The 13,568-nt window shown below is 44.6% G+C and overlaps 1 long non-coding RNA gene across 1 annotated transcript; it reads left to right on the forward strand.

The window, feature by feature from the left end:
• Positions 1-2,875: 2,875 nt before the first annotated feature.
• LOC109869033 (uncharacterized) lies at positions 2,876-4,303 on the forward strand. The gene is made up of 2 exons (XR_002251983.2): positions 2,876-3,455; positions 3,729-4,303. It is a non-coding gene; the product is annotated as an uncharacterized LOC109869033 (long non-coding RNA).
• Positions 4,304-13,568: the final 9,265 nt, after the last annotated feature.

Below are 13,568 nucleotides of genomic sequence, written 5' to 3' on the forward strand. Positions count from 1 at the left end.
GGGATCTATACTGAACATGAAAACAAACCATTACTGCTGATGACTGAGGCTACTGAGGGCTAAATAAAGGGAGGTAATCAAGGTGATGAAGTCCAGGTGTGTGTAATGGGGAGCAGGTGTGCTTAATTGATACATGCTGACCAGACGCGTTGCGTGCGCTGCAAAATAAATGCACACGTTATTCAATCATTGCACCCACACTGCTCGTGAGTGTCTGCGTAGTCAGGTGCTAAAATAGAACTTGGTTCTATTTGTGATGCTCGACACACTGCAAGTCCTGCCTCTCCCATCTCCTCATTGTTTTTTATGAGCATGTACCCACGTGGGTGATTGAAAGATGAACTGAGGTCTACACTCCAGTCGGTTGTGGTAATGCACTTTAAAGTTGGTTGCCAACCGCCATATAAAGTCTGAAGAAGCCTGAAGGAGGAGAGATTACTAGAAACTAACTCGGTTGACCGTTTTATTTGTGGATTAATTGTTGGAGTAGAGGACCTTGTGCATTTCAGGTAAAATAACAACCCAATGTTTATATCCCAGAACAAATTAGCTAGCAACAGCAAGTTCGCTAGTTACATTGCCATAAATGTTTAATGCTTTTCGACCTGTCCCTGAACAAAACATTAGGAACACTTAAAAAATTGAGTTGCACCCCTTTTTGCCTTCAGAAGAGCCTCACTTCGTTAGGACATGGACTCTACAAGGTGTCAAGCGTTCCGCTGGGATGCTGATCCAAGTGGACAATGCTTCCTAGAGTTGTGTAAAGTTGGCTTGATGGCCTTTGGGTGGTGGACCATTCTTGATACACACGGGAAACTGTTGAACGTGGAAAAACCTAGCGGCATTGCAGTTCCTGACACACTCAAACCAGTACCCTGTTCAAAGGCACCTCAATCTTTTGTCTGGCCCATTCACCCTCTGAATGGCACACACACACAATCCATGTCTCAAGGCTTAAAAATCCTTTAACATGTCTTCTCCCCTTCGTCTACACTGATTTGAAGTGGATTTTACAATTGACATCAAATTGCGACTGCACTTGAAGAAACATTCAAGGTTCTTGACATTTTCCGGATTGACTGACCTTAATGTCTTAAAGTAATGATGGACTGTCATTTGTCTTTGCTTATTTGAGCTGTTCGTGACATAATATGGACTTGGTATTTTACCAAATAGGGCTATCTTCTGTATACCACCCCTACCTTGTCAGAACACAACTGATTGGCTTAAATGTATTAAGATGGAAAGAAACTCCACAAATTAGTTTTAACAAGGCACACCTGTTAATTGGAATGCATTCCAGGTGACTACCTCATGAAGCTGAGTGTGCAAAGCTTTCATCGAGGCAAAGGGTGGCTACTTTGAAGAATCTCAAATGACATATTTTGATTTGTTTAACACTTGGTTTCTACATGATTTCTACATGATCTACAATGTAGAAATAAAGAAAAACCCATTGAGTAGGTGTGTCCAAACTTTGACTGGTACTGTATATACGTATCTGAACTCAGCAAAAAATGAAACGCCAAGTTTTCAGGACCCTGTCTTTCAAAGATATTAAGTAAAAATCCAAATAACTAAACAGATCTTCATTGTAAAGGATTTAAACACTGTTTCCCATTCTTGTTCAATGAACCATAAACAATTAATGAACATGCACCTGTGGAACGGTTGTTAAGACACTAACAGCTTACAGACGGTAGGCAATGTTAGTTGGGGATGGAAATTTCAGAATTTTTGGTGGCCTTCCTAAGCCAGGATTCAGACACAGCTAGGACATCAGGGTTGGCAGAGTGTGCTAAAGCAGTGAATAAAACAAACTTAGGGAGGAGGTTTCTGATGTTAGCATGCATGAAATCAACAAATGATAGCGCCTGGGTTAACCTCTACATCACCAGAGGAACAGAGGAGGAGTAGGATAAGGGTACGGCTAAAAGCTATAAGAACTGGTCCTCTAGTGCGTTGGGGACAGAGAATAAAAGGAGCAGATTTCTAGGTGTGCTAGAGTAGATTCAGGGCATAATGTACAGACAAGGGTATGGTAGGTTGGGAGTACAGTGGAGGTAAACCTAGGTGTTGCGTGTCGATGAGAGCGGTATCAATCCTGGAGTCGCCTCTTCACTGTTGACGTTGAGACTGGTGTTTTGCTTGGATTAGCTAACACAACGTGCCATTGGAACACAGGAGTGATGATTGCTGATAATGGGCCTCTGTACAGCTATGTAGATATTCCATAAAAAATCTGCAGTTTCCAGCTACAATAGTCATTTACAACATTAACAATGTCTACTCTGTATTTCTGATCAGTTTGATGTTATTTTAAATCGATCAAAAATGTGCTTTTCATTCAAAAACAAGGCTATTTCTAAGTGACCCCAAACTTTTGAACGGTACTGTACATATAACAAGAATAAATGTATTTCCATATACATTCCAATATCAACTACTTGTATTTCCAAATAAAAAAAGATTCAAATAATTACTCAAATGTACTTGAAAGTAATTGAAATACCCTAAATAGTATTTGAACACAGGTCTGATAGGAAATGCCATCCGTGTTGTATTGCCTTGTGTTAAGGTAAGAGTTGGGGATGGAAAACCTCTAAGTTGAATGAAATAAATATTGCCTTGACTGTTTTTAGGGCAGACAGATTCAATATAATACATAGTGTTGTATTTAAATTCTGTGATTTAGCGTTTTATAACCATCCTGTCTAGTACACATCTCGATCGTACTGGACCGTGAAGAAGAGGACGGAGGTCTCTGGAGGGGGGGCAGCTACATCTCCAAATCCTCCGGACTTTCCAGACACCTCACAGTGTGACGCACCAGTGGAAACACACACACACCTGTCCCACTAATCCGACAGACAGGTGTCTACAATTAGCAACTCCATAAGGCTGAAGCCTTGACTACTGTAACAGAGCTATTTGTATTGTATCTTTCGGAACATCTATATGTCGTGCATATCAACTGTATAAATCACTTAAAATGGCAGGTGGTAGTGGTACAGTAGTAAAGTGTTGTTGTGACAAGGAAAGGGATGGCGCAAAGGAGGAGTTGTGGTCAATTGTTCTGCTGAAGTGAAAGTGAAATACATTTTTTTGTGTATTTAGGAGGAAGTGAAGACTCATAAATAGAGCAACACATACACATATGTGCCGATTCAGGAGGATGACAGGAAAGTGGGATCAGGATTATGGTGACCTGAGCTGAGCCCATACGGTAACTGTCTTTTCAGAAATGGGACTTGTCTTTTTTTGTCTGTACTTTCACTTTGGATGGCTGTCCTCAGTCAACCCTTTCTTGATATTTATCTTCCTTAAACAAATACTCCTCTCTGGTTCTCTCGTTTTGATTTACACAAAGTATTCCTTTTCCTGTTCACTTCTTCTATTGATCAGAGACACTTGCTCCCCTTCGCACCTTAAGAGGAGATGACTTCAATCAATAAGTGAGTGTCCGTCTGTCTCAGAGAATTAATTGTTAGGCTTTTTGTTCACTCTCTATCTCTGGCTGTCCCTTTTAACTATTCTCTGTGTTTCTTTCAGTAGTTTTGTGGATAGATTCTGCTATGTGAGATTTAAAGTAAAATGACTTAACTAAGTTACACAGCCATCCTATCATTTCCTTTAATCTCTCCCAGAACCCTTTGCTTGTATCATTGTCTTTATCTGCTCTACCTTCAATGCACTGACCTGCTTTCTCTTTCTCCGTCTCTCTACAGACATGAAACAGGTTTTTCAAGACTTCAAGATATGAATGGAACAGGATAGACTGTCTTTTATCCACCCCAAGAAGGCAGCTAAATTCAGAATAGAAAGTGAACCTGAGTTTAAATGACATTAGTTTAAATTGTGAATGGGACACTCAGTAGTGGTGTTAGCGGGTAGGGTGGTAACGGAACCCATAAAGCAGCTGTGTTTTTCAAAAGCAGCTGGATGTGAGCTCCGTTTCCATCCCGTTTCGCAACATCCAACAGTCTGACCGTTTGTAGAGAGAAACATACTTCCTGGTGTACTTGAGTCAGTGAGTGTCTTTTAGTGTGATGTGGCTGCAGTTGACTCTTCAATAACTAATAGGTGATGTTCTTCAATGACACGTTTTCTCCCGGATTGACACAAACTATAAGCCCCGGGAATTTCGTGTCAGCAAAGAATGACACCAGCTTCTATATAGGACATGAGCAGCTTAAGCTATTTATTTTAGCTGATTAATGTAGTGTGTAAATTGATTTATCGTCAGGCTATTGTTTCTGAATTGTTGCCCTGTTATTCTGAATTAAAATATAACTGGATTTTATTCACAGTATCCATTTGTTATATTGTCTGGGAACACTTAAGATAATTTACTATACCATGTCATATGTCCATGGATATGTGTGTGCTGTTCAATTGTCTAATTCAGTTTACATTAAAGAGCCAGTTTACATTACAGAGCCAGTTTACATTACAGTTAGTTCTTACATACATACCAGGCATAGTTTAAAATGTTTAACTCCTTATTCCACTTAGTAAAGACTATACTGAGACTTCATGAACATCTGTAGGCTACCGTCCAAATGAGCCTGACTGTAGGCCTGCGGTCCATTGCCATGTTCCTGGCAACCACCATAAGAACATAATGATTTATCATGACTTGTCATTGGAACAAATTGACCACATGAGTTTCTTTACCAAACATTTTTTTTGTATGAAGAATGAAAACAAATTCAGATAGATTTTTTTATTTTACCTTTATTTAACCAGGTAGGCTAGTTGAGAACAAGTTCTCATTTGCAACTGCGACCTGGCCAAGATAAAGCATAGCAGTGTGAACAGACAACAACACAGAGTTACACATGGAGTAAACAATAAATAAGTCAATAACATAGTAGAAAAAAATAATCTATATACATTGTGTGCAAAAGGCATGAGGAGGTAGGCAATAAATAGGCCATAGGAGTGAATAGTTACAATTTAGTAGATTAACCCCGGAGTGATAAATGATCAGATGAACATGTGCAGGTAGAGATACTAGTGTGCAAAAGAGCAGAAAAGTAAATAAAATAAAAACAGTATGGGGATGAGGTAGGTAAATGGGTGTTGCCATCGTGACCAGTGAACTGAGATAAGGCGGAGCTTTACCTAGCATAGACTTGTAGATGACCTGGAGCCAGTGGGTCTGGCGACGAACATGTAGCAAGGGCCAGCTGACTAGAGCATACAGGTCGCAGTGGTGGGTGGTATAAGGTGCTTTAGTAACAAAACGGATGGCACTGTGATAGACTGCATCCAATTTGCTGAGTAGAGTGTTGGAGGCTATTTTGTAAATGAAATCGCCGAAGTCGAGGATCGGTAGGATAGTCAGTTTTACTAGGGTAAGATTTGTGGCGTGAGTGAAGGAGGCTTTGTTGCGAAATAGAAAGCCGACTCTAGATTTGATTTTGGATTGGAGATGTTTGATATGAGTCTGGAAGGAGAGTTTGCAGTCTAGCCAGACACCTAGGTACTTATAGATGTCCACATATTCTAGGTCGGAAACATCCAGGGTGGTGATGATAGTCGGGCGTGCGTGTGCAGGCACGAACGGTTGAAAATGTGGTTTTACTAGCGTTTAAGAGCAGTTGGAGGCAACGGAAGGAGTGTTGTGAAGCTCGTTCATTGAAGCTCGTTTGGAGGTTAGATAGCACAGTGTCCAAGGAAGGGCCGGAAGTATACAGAATGGTGTCGTCTGCGTAGAGGTGGATCAGGGAATCGCCCGCAGCAAGAGCAACATCATTGATATATACAGAGAAAAGAGTTGGCCCGAGAATTGAACCCTGTGGCACCCCCATAGAGACTGCCAGAGGACGGGACAACATGCCCTCCGATTTGACACACTGAACTCTGTCTGCAAAGCAGTTGGTGAACCAGGCAAAGCAGTCATTAGAAAAACCGAGGCTACTGAGTCTGCCGATAAGAATATGGTGATTGACAGAGTCAAAAGCCTTGGCCAGGTCGATGAAGACGGCTGCACAGCACTGTCTTTTATCGATGGCGGTTATGATATCGTTTAGTACCTTGAGTGTGGCTGAGGTGCACCCGTGACTGGCTCGGAAACCGGATTACACAGCGGAGAAGGTACGGTGGGATTCGAGATGGTCAGTGATCTGTTTGTTCACTTGGCTTTCAAAGACCTTAGATAGGCAGGGCAGGATGGATATAGGTCTGTAACAGTTTGGGTCCAGGGTGTCACCCCCTTTGAAGAGGGGGATGACCGCGGCATCTTTCCAATCCTTGGGGATCTCAGATGATATGAAGGAGAGGTTGAACAGGCTGGTAATAGGGGTTGCGACAATGGCGGCGGACAGTTTCAGAAATAGAGGGTCCAGATTGTCAAGCCCAGCTGATTTGTATGGGTCCAGGTTTTGCAGCTCTTTCAGAACATCTGCTATCTGGATTTGGGTAAAGGAGAAGCTGGGGAGGCGTGGGCGAGTAGCTGCGGGCGGGGGGGTGGGGGCGGAGCTGTTGGCCAAGGTTGGAGTAGCCAGGAGGAAGGCATGGCCAGCCGTTGAGAAATGCTTGTTGAAGTTTTCGATTATCACGGATTTATCGGTGGTGACCGTGTTACCTAGTCTCAGTGCAGTGGGCAGCTGGGAGGAGGTGCTCTTGTTCTCCATGGACTTTACAGTGTCCCAGAACTTTTTGGAGTTAGAGCTACAGGATGCAAATTTCTGCTTGAAAAAGCTGGCCTTTGCTTTCCTGACTGACTGCGTGTATTGGTTCCTGACTTTCCTGAACAGTTGCATATCGTGGGGACTATTCGATGCTATTGCAGTCCACCACAGGATGTTTTTGTGCTGGTCGAGGGCAGTCAGGTCGGGAGTGAACCAAGGGCTATATCTGTTCTTAGTTCTGCATTTTTTGAACAGGGCATGCTTGTCTAAGATGTTGAGGATGTTACTTTTAAAGAATGACCAGGCATCCTCAACTGACGGGATGAGGTCAATATCCTTCCAGGATACCCGGGCCAGGTCGATTAGAAAGGCCTGCTCGCAGAAGTGTATTAGGGAGCATTTGACAGTGATGAGGGGTGGTCGTTTGACCGCTGACCCGTAGCGGATACAAGCAATGAGGCAATGATCGCTGAGATCCTGATTGAAGACAGCAGAGGTGTATTTGGAGGGCAAGTTGGTCAGGATAATGTCAATTAGGGTGCCCATGTTTACGGATTTAGGGTTGTACCTGGTGGGTTCCTTGATGATTTGGGTGAGATTGAGGGCATCTAGCTTAGATTGTAGGACTGCTGGGGTGTTAAGCATATCCCAGTTTAGGTCACCTAACAGAACAAACTCTGAAGCTAGATGGGGGGCGATCAATTCACAGATGGTGTCCAGGGCACAGCTGGGAGCTGAGGGGGGTCGGTAGCAGGCGGCAACAGTGAGACTTATTTCTGGAGAGATACATTTTAAAAATTAGAAGTTCGAACAGTTTGGGCATAGACCTGGAAAGTATGACAGAAATGTGCAGGCTATCTCTGCAGTAGATTGCAACTCCTCCCCCTTTGGCAGTTCTATCTTGACGGAAAGTGTTATAGTTGGGTATGGAAATCTCTGAATTTTTGGTGGCCTTCCCAAGTCAGGATTCAGACACGGCAAGGACATCAGGGTTGGCAGAGTGTGCTAAAGCAGTGAGTAAAACAAACTTAGGGAGGAGGAAGTCAACAAATGAGGGTGCCTGGGGACATGCAGGGCCTGGGTTTACCTCCAGATATTTGAATCAGTGGCGAATTTAGCATGTAAATCTTACCCCCCAAAAAATATTTTGGAGCATGCCAGCAAAGTCACTACACAACACTGAACAATACATGAATTGCACTATAACGATGACAAACGGTGCCCACAAACTGTGGGCCAACATAAATCTGTCCCAACAGCAGAGCTTTCTTTTCAGCACCACAGAGTGAATCCTTACCACTGCTACACCTGGCTATCAGTGGAACCTTGTCTGGCAGTAAAACAGTTCATTTAGCCTCATTTACTGTCTTTAAAAAACGTAGCTGACATGGCTGACTTGCCTAAACAAATGTGGTTTCTACTGACAATTTAGATGTCAAACTATGGCATAAGGGAACGATGAGCGCAAAAGAGGCAATCTCTCATTTCTATTACGACATTAATGAGTGAGCTAAAACGGACGTAGTCAATATAACTATTTGTTCAGCACTTTTGAAATGTACAGTGACAGAATTCAGAACACGAGTCATTCGTTCAGTATTCTCTATAAGCAGACAATGAAAGCTCTTACAATATTCGATGATGACATTTCTATAAAACAGGCTATAAGCTACATGTGCACCACCAAGTCAGAAAAGTAGGCGAAATTAAGAGGGTAAATAGATCAAATTATTAGGGTGAGGCACATGGGCTTCTAAAAGCTTACAACATACACATAGTATTACTTTCTTAGCTATACTATACATATCTCCCTTGCATATTACATCATTTATGCAGAGGCATACAATACATTTTTGGACTCACTGTTGTGCTGTGCTCACTTGACCAGGAAGGTGGAGCGGCGGTCCTTCTTGTGGGCAAATTCTTTGTCATCAAAGTCTGGCATTCTCTGGATTTATGGTGCTTTCAAGACAACTGGGAACTTGGGGGAAAAAACTAGGTTGAATCATGACGTCAGTGATCTTCAGGTCGAATTCCAAGCTGGATGACCATTGAAAATGTATTTTCCCAGTCTGAGCAAAATAAATTCCTGAGTTGCCAGATCTCTTGAACTCACTGAAGTCTGAGATTTCTCAGTTCTGAGTTTCCAGTTGGATTGACAGCATGGCCAATATATTCAACATTTTCTGGCCCATGTTGTTGCGTGTGAATGTTTGTCCTTTTAAGCTTTGAAAAGAGACCCTTAAACCCTTACTTGGACCTCACCCTCTCCACCGAATAGCAGGGGAGGCAAAATAGTGATTGCTTGCAACGCTTGCAGTTAGCCACTGATTCCTTCCAAAACACTCATGAGTGAGCACAGATACGTTCTATCTATAATTTATCTTAATATGACAAGGATTGAAAAGGATTTGCCAGTATATTTTTTAATGTGATTCATGATGATGGCTGTTTGTCTATGTTGCTAGCTAAGATTTGGAAAATATGATGTTGACATGATCAATCCAATCAAAACTATGGTAGCTATAACGTGATTTGACATTTTATCTGTGGCCAATGACCTTAAGCCTTCTTGGATGGGCACTTCAAATGTAAATACACTGCTCAAAAAAATAAAGGGAACACTTCAACAACACAATGTAACTCCAAGTCAATCACACTTCTGTGAAATCACTGTCCACTTAGGAAGCAACACTGATTGACAATAAATTTCACATGCTGTTGTGCAAATGGAATAGACAACAGGTGGAAATTATAGGCAATTAGCAAGACACCCCCAATAAAGGAGTGCTTCTGCAGGTGGTGACCACAGACCACTTCTCAGGTCCTATGCTTCCTGGCTGATGTTTTGGTCACTTTTGAATGCTGGCGGTGCTTTCACTCTAGTGGTAGCATGAGATGGAGTCTACAACCCACACAAGTGGCTCAGGTAGTGCAGCTCATCCAGGACGGCACATCAATGCGAGCTGTGGCAAGAAGGTTTGCTGTGTCTGTCAGCGTAGTGTCTAGAGCATGGAGGCGCTACCAGGAGACAGGCTAGTACATCAGGAGACATGGAGGAGGCCGTAGGAGGGCAACAACCCAGCAGCAGGACCGCTACCTCCGCCTTTGTGCAAGGAGGAGCAGGAGGAGCACTGCCAGAGCCCTGCAAAATGACATCCAGCAGGCCACAAATGTGCATGTGTCTGCTCAAACGGTCAGAAACAGACTCCATGAGGGTGGTATGAGGGCCCGACGTCCACAGGTGGGGGGTGTGCTTACAGCCCAACACCGTGCAGGACGTTTGGCATTTGCCAGAGAACACCAAGATTGGCAAATTCGCCACTGGCGCCCTGTGCTCTTCACAGATGAAAGCAGGTTCACACTGAGCACATGTGACAGACGTGACAGAGTCTGGAGACACCGTGGAGAACATTCTGCTGCCTGCAACATCCTCCAGCATGACCGGTTTGGCGGTGGGACAGTCATGGTGTGGGGTGGCATTTCTTTGGAGGGGCCGCACAGCCCTCCATGTGCTCGCCACAGGTAGCCTGACTGCCATTAGGTACCGAGATGAGATCCTCAGACCCCTTGTGAGACCATATGCTGGTGCGGTTGGCCCTGGGTTCCTCCTAATGCAAGACAATGCTAGACCTCATGTGGCTGGAGTGTGTCAGCAGTTCCTGCAAGAGGAAGGCATTGATGCTATGGACTGGCCCGCCCATTCCCCAGACCTGAATCCAATTGAGCACATCTGGGACATCATGTCTCGCTCCATCCACCAACGCCACGTTGCACCACAGACTGCCCAGGAGTTGGCGGATGCTTTAGTCCAGGTCTGGGAGGAGATCCCTCAGGAGACCATCCACCACCTCATCAGGAGCATGCCCAGGCGTTGTAGGGAGGTCATACAGGCACGTGGAGGTCACACACACTACTGAGCCTCATTTTGACTTATTTTAAGGACATTACATCAAAGTTGGATCAGCCTGTAGTGTGGTTTTCCACTTTTTAATTATGAGTGTGACTCCAAATCCAGACCTCCATGGGTTGATAAATTTGATTTCCATTGATAATTTGTGTGATTTTGTTGCCAGCACATTCAACTATGTAAAGAAAAGATTATTTAATAAGAATATTTCATTCATTCAGATCTAGTATGTGTTATTTTAGTGTTCCCTTAATTTTTTTGAGCAGTGTATATGGCAGCACCCAAGGGGGCTTGAACTTCCTAGCTCTCCCTGAAGATTTTTGTCACGTAGAGTAGGCCAGATGGCTAAACTGGATAACCTAACCTCTATAAAAATAAAAAGATGGCGGAACCGCAAAAGTTCTTCTGTGCAAAGGTGTTTATTTACAAGTGATTCCGGAACAGAAAACAACAGTACTGCCATCAACGTCTACCTTATGGGACAGCTTAAAAACAATGCTGCCCCATCCACAGCTCAATCCCAAAAATTCCCCCTTTAGAGACTGGAGAGAGGCTCCTTTTGTAGGGCTAGCCCCTCCCCTCAGAACAATTAACCCTAATTAATTAATCAATTAACAATACAAACCTACATTTTCCATGAACTAAACATACTAAAGGATATACATTGCAACACGGTTTTAAACAATATCACAACATAACATTTACAACATTACATCACTACTGACAATATCTTTCAATATGCCCATATGCATTAATGAGCCATTTGGGACAGGCACTATAAAGCCAACCCAATTCCCTTAGCTCGGGTCCTTTTCCAGCATACCCGGAAGCTACAGAGATGGAGAGAGAGGAACAGAACAAACAAACAATGCGCTCATCCACAACATTGATAAGTATAATAATTATTGTATCTCTCAAATATGAACATTGACAAGTGTGAAATGCATGCACCAAGACAGAAGTTAAATTGTGTGTCGACCCACATTGTTAACTTATGGTATAATGGCGCAGGGAGGAGTGATGAATATGTGTGTGCGTTAAAGAACCAAATGCTGCCCGTGGCCAGTGACGGACTTCTACGTCACATTACCTTCCTCCTCTCCTGAAGCGACCATGTTCGGGAGCCTTGATAGGTAGTCCGCAGTAACGTTCTCTTTTCCTGCCTTGTGACGGACACAGAACCTGAAGGGCTGGAGCTCCAGATACCACCTGGTCACACGAGAATTCCGGTCCTTCATGGTCTGGATCCAGGTCAGTGCTCTGTGGTCCGTGTGCAGGTCAAATTCCCTCCCAAGAAGGTAGTAACGGAGGCTATCTAGGGCCCACTTTATAGCCAGGCACTCCTTTTCGATTGTAGAATACCTGGTTTCCCTGGGCAACAGCTTCCGACTCAGGTACAGCACAGGAAGCTCTTCTCTTGGCTCCCCTTGGGCCAGTACAGCTCCAATTCCTACAGCCGAAGCGTCCACCTGCACGAGAAATCTCTTCTTAAAATCAGGGGTCTGGAGAACAGGGAATGAGCACAGTCGTTTTTTCAGTGTCATGAAGGCTTCCTCACACTCCTCAGTCCACTTCACAGGGTTGCTGGCCCCCTTCGAAGTGAGGTTGGTCAGAGGGACAGCGATGGTCGAAAACTGTGGAATGAATCTCCGGTACCACCCTGCCAGACCTAGGAAGGACTTCACCTGTGTCTTGGTTCTGGGTTGAGGGCTATTCCTGATGGACTCCACTTTCTCCACCTGAGGCCGAACTTCACCCTTACCCAGCTGGTAACCCAGGTACTTTGTCTCCTGTTTCGCCCACTCACACTTCAGGAGGTTAAGCGTGAGGCCTGCTTCATGGATCTTCCCCAGGACGCTGCTAATATGCTGTATGTGCTCCTCCCAGGAGTGGCTGTAGATCACCATGTCGTCCAAGTAAGCAGCACAGTAATCGTCACAGTCCTGGAGGACCTTGTCCATCAGCCTCTGGAAAGTCGCAGGGGCCCCATGAAGGCCAAACGGCATGACCTTGAACTGGAACAGGCCCATTGGCGTCCGGAATGCAGTGTAGGCCTTGGATTGTTCATCCAGGGGCACCTGCCAGTACCCTTTGCAGAGATCCAATGTGGTGATGTAATGAGCTCTACCTATTCTCTCCAGTAAGTCGTCAATGCGGGGCATGGGATAGGCATCAAACTGGGAGATGGCATTCACCTTACGGAAGTCCATGCAGACGCGCAAAGAGCCATCCTTCTTTGGGACAATGACAATAGGGCTGCTCCATTCACTTGAAGATGGCTCGACAACATCCATCTCTATCATGGTGTGGACCTCTTCCTTGAGGGCTACCACCAGCCTCTCAGGCACATGGTAAGGATGCTGGCGGACAGGGTTCTGGCCAGGTTTCAAACGAATGACGTGTTCCAGGACTTTGGTTCTTCCTGGTCTCTGACTGAAGAGGGCCGGATACTTACCAAACAGCTGCTTCAGCTCATCTTGCTTGTCTTCTTCCAGGTGAGCCAGTATGACTTCTGCTCGTTCTTTCCATGCCTCTGTGACCCCATCCGACTCATCCTCTTCTACTCTGCGGACCAGAAAGGACTTTCCTTTGGAGAGTTCCTCTTTCTCCTCCCAGGCCTTGAGAAGGTTCACATGGTAGGTTTGCTTCCTCTTACCCTTGTCCGGGTGCAGCACCTCGTAGGTCACTGGGCCCATCTTCCTCCTGATTAGGTACGGTCCTTGCCATTGCGCAAGGAGCTTGCTGGTAGACGAGGGAAGGAGGAGCAGGACTTTCTGTCCTGGCTCAAACTCTCTGTGGCGAGCGTTTGATTGAATCTCTCTACGAGCCCATCCGTTTGGGGATGGTATGGAGTAGTCCTCAAGCCTTTAATGCCCAGCTGTCGGTGGAGTTGAACCATCAGTCGCGAGGTGAAGTTTGTCCCTTGGTCCGTCAGGATTTCATCTGGGATTCCTACACGAGAGAAGAGCTGAACAAGAGCACTGATTATCTTTGGAGTGGTAATGGAACTACTGACAATA

Source organism: Oncorhynchus kisutch, linkage group LG24 (genome assembly GCF_002021735.2).
Source record: "Oncorhynchus kisutch isolate 150728-3 linkage group LG24, Okis_V2, whole genome shotgun sequence".
Taxonomy (NCBI): Eukaryota; Metazoa; Chordata; class Actinopteri; order Salmoniformes; family Salmonidae; genus Oncorhynchus; species Oncorhynchus kisutch.